Source organism: Arachis duranensis, chromosome 3, assembly GCF_000817695.3.
Source record: "Arachis duranensis cultivar V14167 chromosome 3, aradu.V14167.gnm2.J7QH, whole genome shotgun sequence".
In the NCBI taxonomy this organism is placed as follows: Eukaryota; Viridiplantae; Streptophyta; class Magnoliopsida; order Fabales; family Fabaceae; genus Arachis; species Arachis duranensis.
Window position 1 is genome coordinate 13,052,827 of NC_029774.3, and position 5,722 is coordinate 13,058,548.

At 32.2% G+C, this 5,722-nt stretch overlaps 1 pseudogene; it reads right to left on the reverse strand.

Annotated features, from left to right (window-relative positions):
- Nucleotides 1-2,708: 2,708 nt before the first annotated feature.
- LOC107477702 (probable carboxylesterase 15) lies at nt 2,709-5,313 on the reverse strand (annotated as a pseudogene).
- Nucleotides 5,314-5,722: the final 409 nt, after the last annotated feature.

The following is a 5,722-nucleotide window of genomic DNA, read 5'->3' on the forward strand; positions in this document are numbered from 1 at the left end:
TTAGGATGTCTTCCACCGCATCTGGTTCTCCAACTGCCCTAGAAATTGGAATCATATAAGGAGTATTCACGTTAGCACCTTGTTTTGTAATATCGTCGCAGTGTAGTGTAGATAAGCTGCAAAAGATGGAGATGCCACCATATCTCACACACACAAAATCACTGGTACAGATGAAGACACAACAAAAGGGGTTGAACTGGAGGCTGCTGCTGCCATAGGTACTAATTGATGATTCCGGTTCGATCCTTCTGAGCTAGAAACTACATCCACAAGCTTCGCCAATAGTTCAGAGATTCTCAACTCCGGAAACTGGCGATGACAGTGAAATAAAACTTGCATATCCTCATCACTGTCTATCACAAACGAGTCATACTTCACCCCATTCCAAACAACAGAAATCGAAATTCGAGAATATAATTTTTCAATCAGTTTCATTCCATGCAGATCCAATTTCTGTAGTATGGTATTATGAAAATCAACCAAACTCATAGAAGGTCTGATAAAGACGCTCAACGGATCTTTATCAGTAAACTTAATTTTCGATCACATTTTTTTTAATCATGTCTTTATAGTGCACAAGAACTAGAAAGCTATCCTCCATTAGGGGTGTGCATGGCCCGACCCGCCCGAAGACCCGGCCCGGTCCCGAACACTTTTGGGGCTAATTTGGTGTGATTTCGTTGGGTTTAGGGCCGGGTATGGGTCTTAAAAATAAACCCGGTCATTATTTCGGGTCAGTCCGAGCCATATCTCGGGTCACCCAAAATCGGCCCGGTGGCCCGGTCATCATACACAATTAATATTTTGTGTTATTAGTGATGGATGATGGCTATTATTATGTGAAATTTAAGTATTGTAAACCTTAATATTTTGTATTACTAGTCATTATATATAAGACTATAAGTTAATGTTTTATATTTAAAATGCATAAGACTTTAGACTAATGCATAATCTTGTGTTATTTGCATTGATTTAAATATTTGGTGTTATTAGGCAATATTAGTATTGATTATGGTTATGCTTTAATTTTAGAGAAAAGTTGGTTCTTATTATATTTTCTAAGTGAATTTTACCATGTCAAATAATAGTTTGAGTCTTGGAAATTTGGATATTTTTACATGCTAACTTACAAGAAGGTATCAAGGTAATATAATGTTAACGGCCCGGTTGTCACCCGGCTTTTACCCGGTATAATCGTGGCCCGAAAGTGTATAGGTTTCATCGGGTCTAGGGTCGGGTTCGGGTCTAACAAATAGGCCCAGTATATATTTCGGGTCGGGTCTGGGTCACATCAAACCCGGTTTCACTCGACACATGCACACCCCTATCCTCCATAGCTATTTTGAGTGTCACTCTAATATGAATTCAACATGTTGTTCATATTTATATAGGTTGGACGTCTATTTTAAATCGAATTAAATTAATATTATTGTTTTTAAAGAATAAATCGAATTAAGTAGAGTCGATTTATCCTATAGTCTTTTCATGCATAAATCGAATTCATTTCATTCGATTTACTTTAGTGCATCATCATTTCAGATAAATCGAATCTAATAAAATCGATTCACTAGCATCATACGTAAATCGAATTTTATTAATTTAATTTATTAAAAAAGTTCTATATCAAATATATTCAATTTGATTTATATATACATGGCTAAATTGACGTAAATGAATTTGATTTACTTTAAAATAGGCTACCATATCTTCTTAGTTTAGAGGATTCATATAAATTTAGTTTCTAATTCATTTGTTTAAGTGAATTGTCCACATCTTAACATATTTTAGATTTAATGCATCCAACATGTGTTTATTCATTTTGGATTCACAATATTCAAGACATATAAAAAATTTATGTCTAGTAATAATTGTATCTAAAATGTGATTTTGTATTTAAATGTGTAAATTGTCTCAATTATGTATATTAAAAAATACTTATTTTATTTTTATATATATAAATTATGATATATATCAATTTTGTTTTAGAATAGTTGCATAATATTATAATTTTTTAATTTAATTAAGTAAAAGACTCTTGAGTACACGTATTTCTATAAAAGAAAATTTGATTTGTATTTTTTTTATTTTGTCAAAATAAAATAAAAATAAAAATATAACCCAAATACATCTTTAAATTTTCCGAAGCAAAAACACCAGGAACAAAAGCCTCTGTCTCCTTCAAATCCACGTGCCTTGCTTATGATCATGGCAAATCTTTGTTCCATTATTTGAAATATAAAATAAAATCCAGGGAAAGTGCTTTATTTGATGGAATTGAAGATATAGACAAAGGTAACTGGAGTGATGAAAATTAAAATAGCACTTATTGCGTATTTATTAGAATAAGTAAATTTAATTGAACACCTAATATCAACAATCAGAGTGGCGCAGCGGAAGCGTGGTGGGCCCATAACCCACAGGTCCCTTGATCGAAACCAGGCTCTGATAAAAAATAGAGAGCTTCCCAAAACAATTATTTACCTGCTTTGTCTTATAACTTCCGCCAAATAATGAAATGTATAAATAGGGGGAGTTAACTCAGATGATATAACACAGCAAACAAAGTTCGACTCTTGCATTCTATGGTTGTCACTAATCCATAAACAAATGTATAATTACATGTTGATTAGTGATCCATAATTCCATATCAATTGATCGAAAGATAACGAAGCTTTAGATCAACTCAATTGCATGGCATCATTTACTAAGATCCAAATTACATGGGAAAAGTTATTCAATTTTTAATACAGGAAAGTTTTGGTCTAATGCATATATGTATTCATAAAGTAAAGATAGATCAGTGAGACTTTTTTTATGACTAAATGAAATTCATCAAGACAATTTTTTGATAGGAATGACTCCAAGTAAACATACCCTAAGAAATAAAAATAAAACAAAGTAAAAGGGTTTTACTAAATTTTGAATGAAAAAGTTTTTTTAGTAGCTTCTAAATTCTTATTCATCGAGTATATGGAACATTCAAGTAGGAGCAATAGTGGTGTTGGAATCCTTGAAACTTAGGCAGAATACTTATTCATGAAATGTTTAATGACCAACATCAACTTCTTTGATGGCTCTGAGTTGGGATTAATGGTGAAGAAACCATGTTGTTGTCCTTCAAATTCTACATACTCAACATCTTTACCCAAATCCTTGAGTTTCATTGCATAATCCTCTGCCCTGTCTCTAAGCAAATCACTCCCTCCAACCACCACTAGAATTGGGTCAAGATCAATTGTTTCAAGGCTCTTGCTAATTGGTCCAAATGGATTCACAAGTGGATGATCAGTGTTTTCCCCAACAGGTATTGAAAGCCTCCAAAACCTGTTCAATTATGCATAACAAATTCACTAGCTAGCATCAAAGAGTAGTAACACAATAAAGATGTCTTTACACACTAAGACTTAGTTTGGTAAAACTTTTTTCTTTTCAAAAATAGTTTATAAAAGTTAATTTTGTAAAAGATGATTTTTTAAGAGTTGTAGGTTGTAGTATTTATGATTTTATGTTTGGTAAATCAAATTAAAAATAACTTTTAATAAACAGAAGCAACATCAATTGCGTTTGGTAAAATAGTTTTTAAAATTTAAAAATACTATAATAGACATAAATGTAAGTATTAAATTTGAAAATTAATTAACATATGAGGTTATATTAGACTTTTAAATTTTGAAAAGTACAAGTCAACTTTGAAAAGTTCTATTTTAGGTGTTTTCAAAAGTATTTAGATCTTTTAAAAGCTGCAAGCACAAGCACATGATCTTTTTTATTTACCAAACACAAAATGAAAAGTTTGAACTTTTAAAAAACACAAACACCTCTTCGAAAAACTTTACCAAATCAAGCCTAAAACATTCACAATTTATGCACTAATTACTCACTCACAGTGATATTTGCATACTTATAAATTAACAAAAATATTTTAAAAATAATAAAAAAAATAGTCCAAAATTACTTTATTTTGTATTCAAAGATTATTATTAGAATAATTGTGTAATTTTATATATAATAAATGTATAATTATAAATGTTATGTTAAATAATAAAACTTTAATTATTATCTCTCTAGTATTACCGTAAATTTAAGTATTTATCGATATTTATTAAATGTACTATTAGTAGTAAAGCTCTCAGAGAGAACAAAAATAAGAGTGTTAGCAATAATAATATAATCATGTTTAATGTTAATAAAAGTTTCATACCTTATTGTATTTCTTCTCTAATTTTATCTTTGGACAATAATTATGTCTTTCTCGATATCTTACAGACATCCATAATTTTACTATGATTACTCATCGGACTCAGAAAATCAAGAGTATGGTATTAGAGTGTGGATTATATTAAAATTGAAGTGATAAAATGAGTGTCGAAATAATTTTCGAAAATTTAGTATCCAAAACCTGTCAATGAGTTCCAAATTGAGAAAAGCATCTTTAGGTCCTTCAGCTTCTAATTTGGTTTGGATAGTTCCACCAAAGAAAGGTGCCAATAGAATATAGCCTTTCACCTGAACTGGCGCCAACTCCAGCGACTTGGAGCCGAGCCTAACAGCCAAATTGTGAGCTATGTTTCCACCGGCTGAGTCGCCCGATATGAACACTCGGCTGAAATCACCCACTCCATTCAACCATGGATCCGGCTTGTCGCTCACAGCTTGGGCTTGAAGCCACTTGATCTGGGAGCCGATTCTCGGGAGCGAGCCGATAATCTGGGGCAACGACCACGGCTTGAAGCTCAGAAGCTAGCCGAAAACAATAGTTTTGACAATTAGGCCACGTGCGGGAGCCGATGCAAAAGCCGCCGCCGTGGATATAGTAAAATATGGGAAGCTTGGAGCCGGAGTGGCACGAACCGGCTGGCTTGTAGAGCCGAAGCCAAAGGTCATGGGTAGGATCAAAAATGACATCTTTCCACAAAACGGTGCCGTCGTCTTGAACAGGAACATTGAAACTTGGATTGGAAGAACGCACTATAGAACCATCACTGTACACATGAAGAACACCACGACAATCATCCACTAAGGTGGGCTTGGAATCCAACGTGTTGGACATTTTTTCTCTTTGTGAAGCAAAAGGATGTTGGATGTTTTAAATTTTAATGGATCAGTTATGTGTGTAAAGTAGAGAGTATCAAAGGGAGAAGAAGAAAAAAAGAAATTAATAAAAAGATGCAAAGCAAAAAAAAAAAAGTAGTTGGTGAATGGTGATGCATGATTTCATTGGAATTTTCTTAAGTGTGGTTGACATGTAAGACAAACGCCAACCGAGGTAAGAACTCAGAAGCATATGTGGCTCTTAGGTCAGGCATTTTCTTGTTGGATATAATCAAGTGAAAGTATAGGCACTAGCAGGTTTTATCGTTTTTAGCTATCAATTAGTTATTAATGATATTTTTAATAATATAAAATTGTATCTAATAATATAGAATCATTCAATTTTTTTTATGATTAAATATTGACTAAAATTTAACAAAAGTACTGGCCTAACACTCTCATTAATCAATCATGCAAATGTTGTCACTACCTTAGTCATTCTTTCTTTCTTTTGTCCTTATGTTTTTAGTAGTTGCCGAGTGTCTATCCAATTACCATTCAAAGGTACTCTATTTTTTCTAATTTAAAAATAAAATATCTAAAATTTATATGGGCAAATTATTACAAGCAATATTACACCATCATCATAATTTATTATTTTTAATTAGTAATTAATTAAAAAATATTTAAA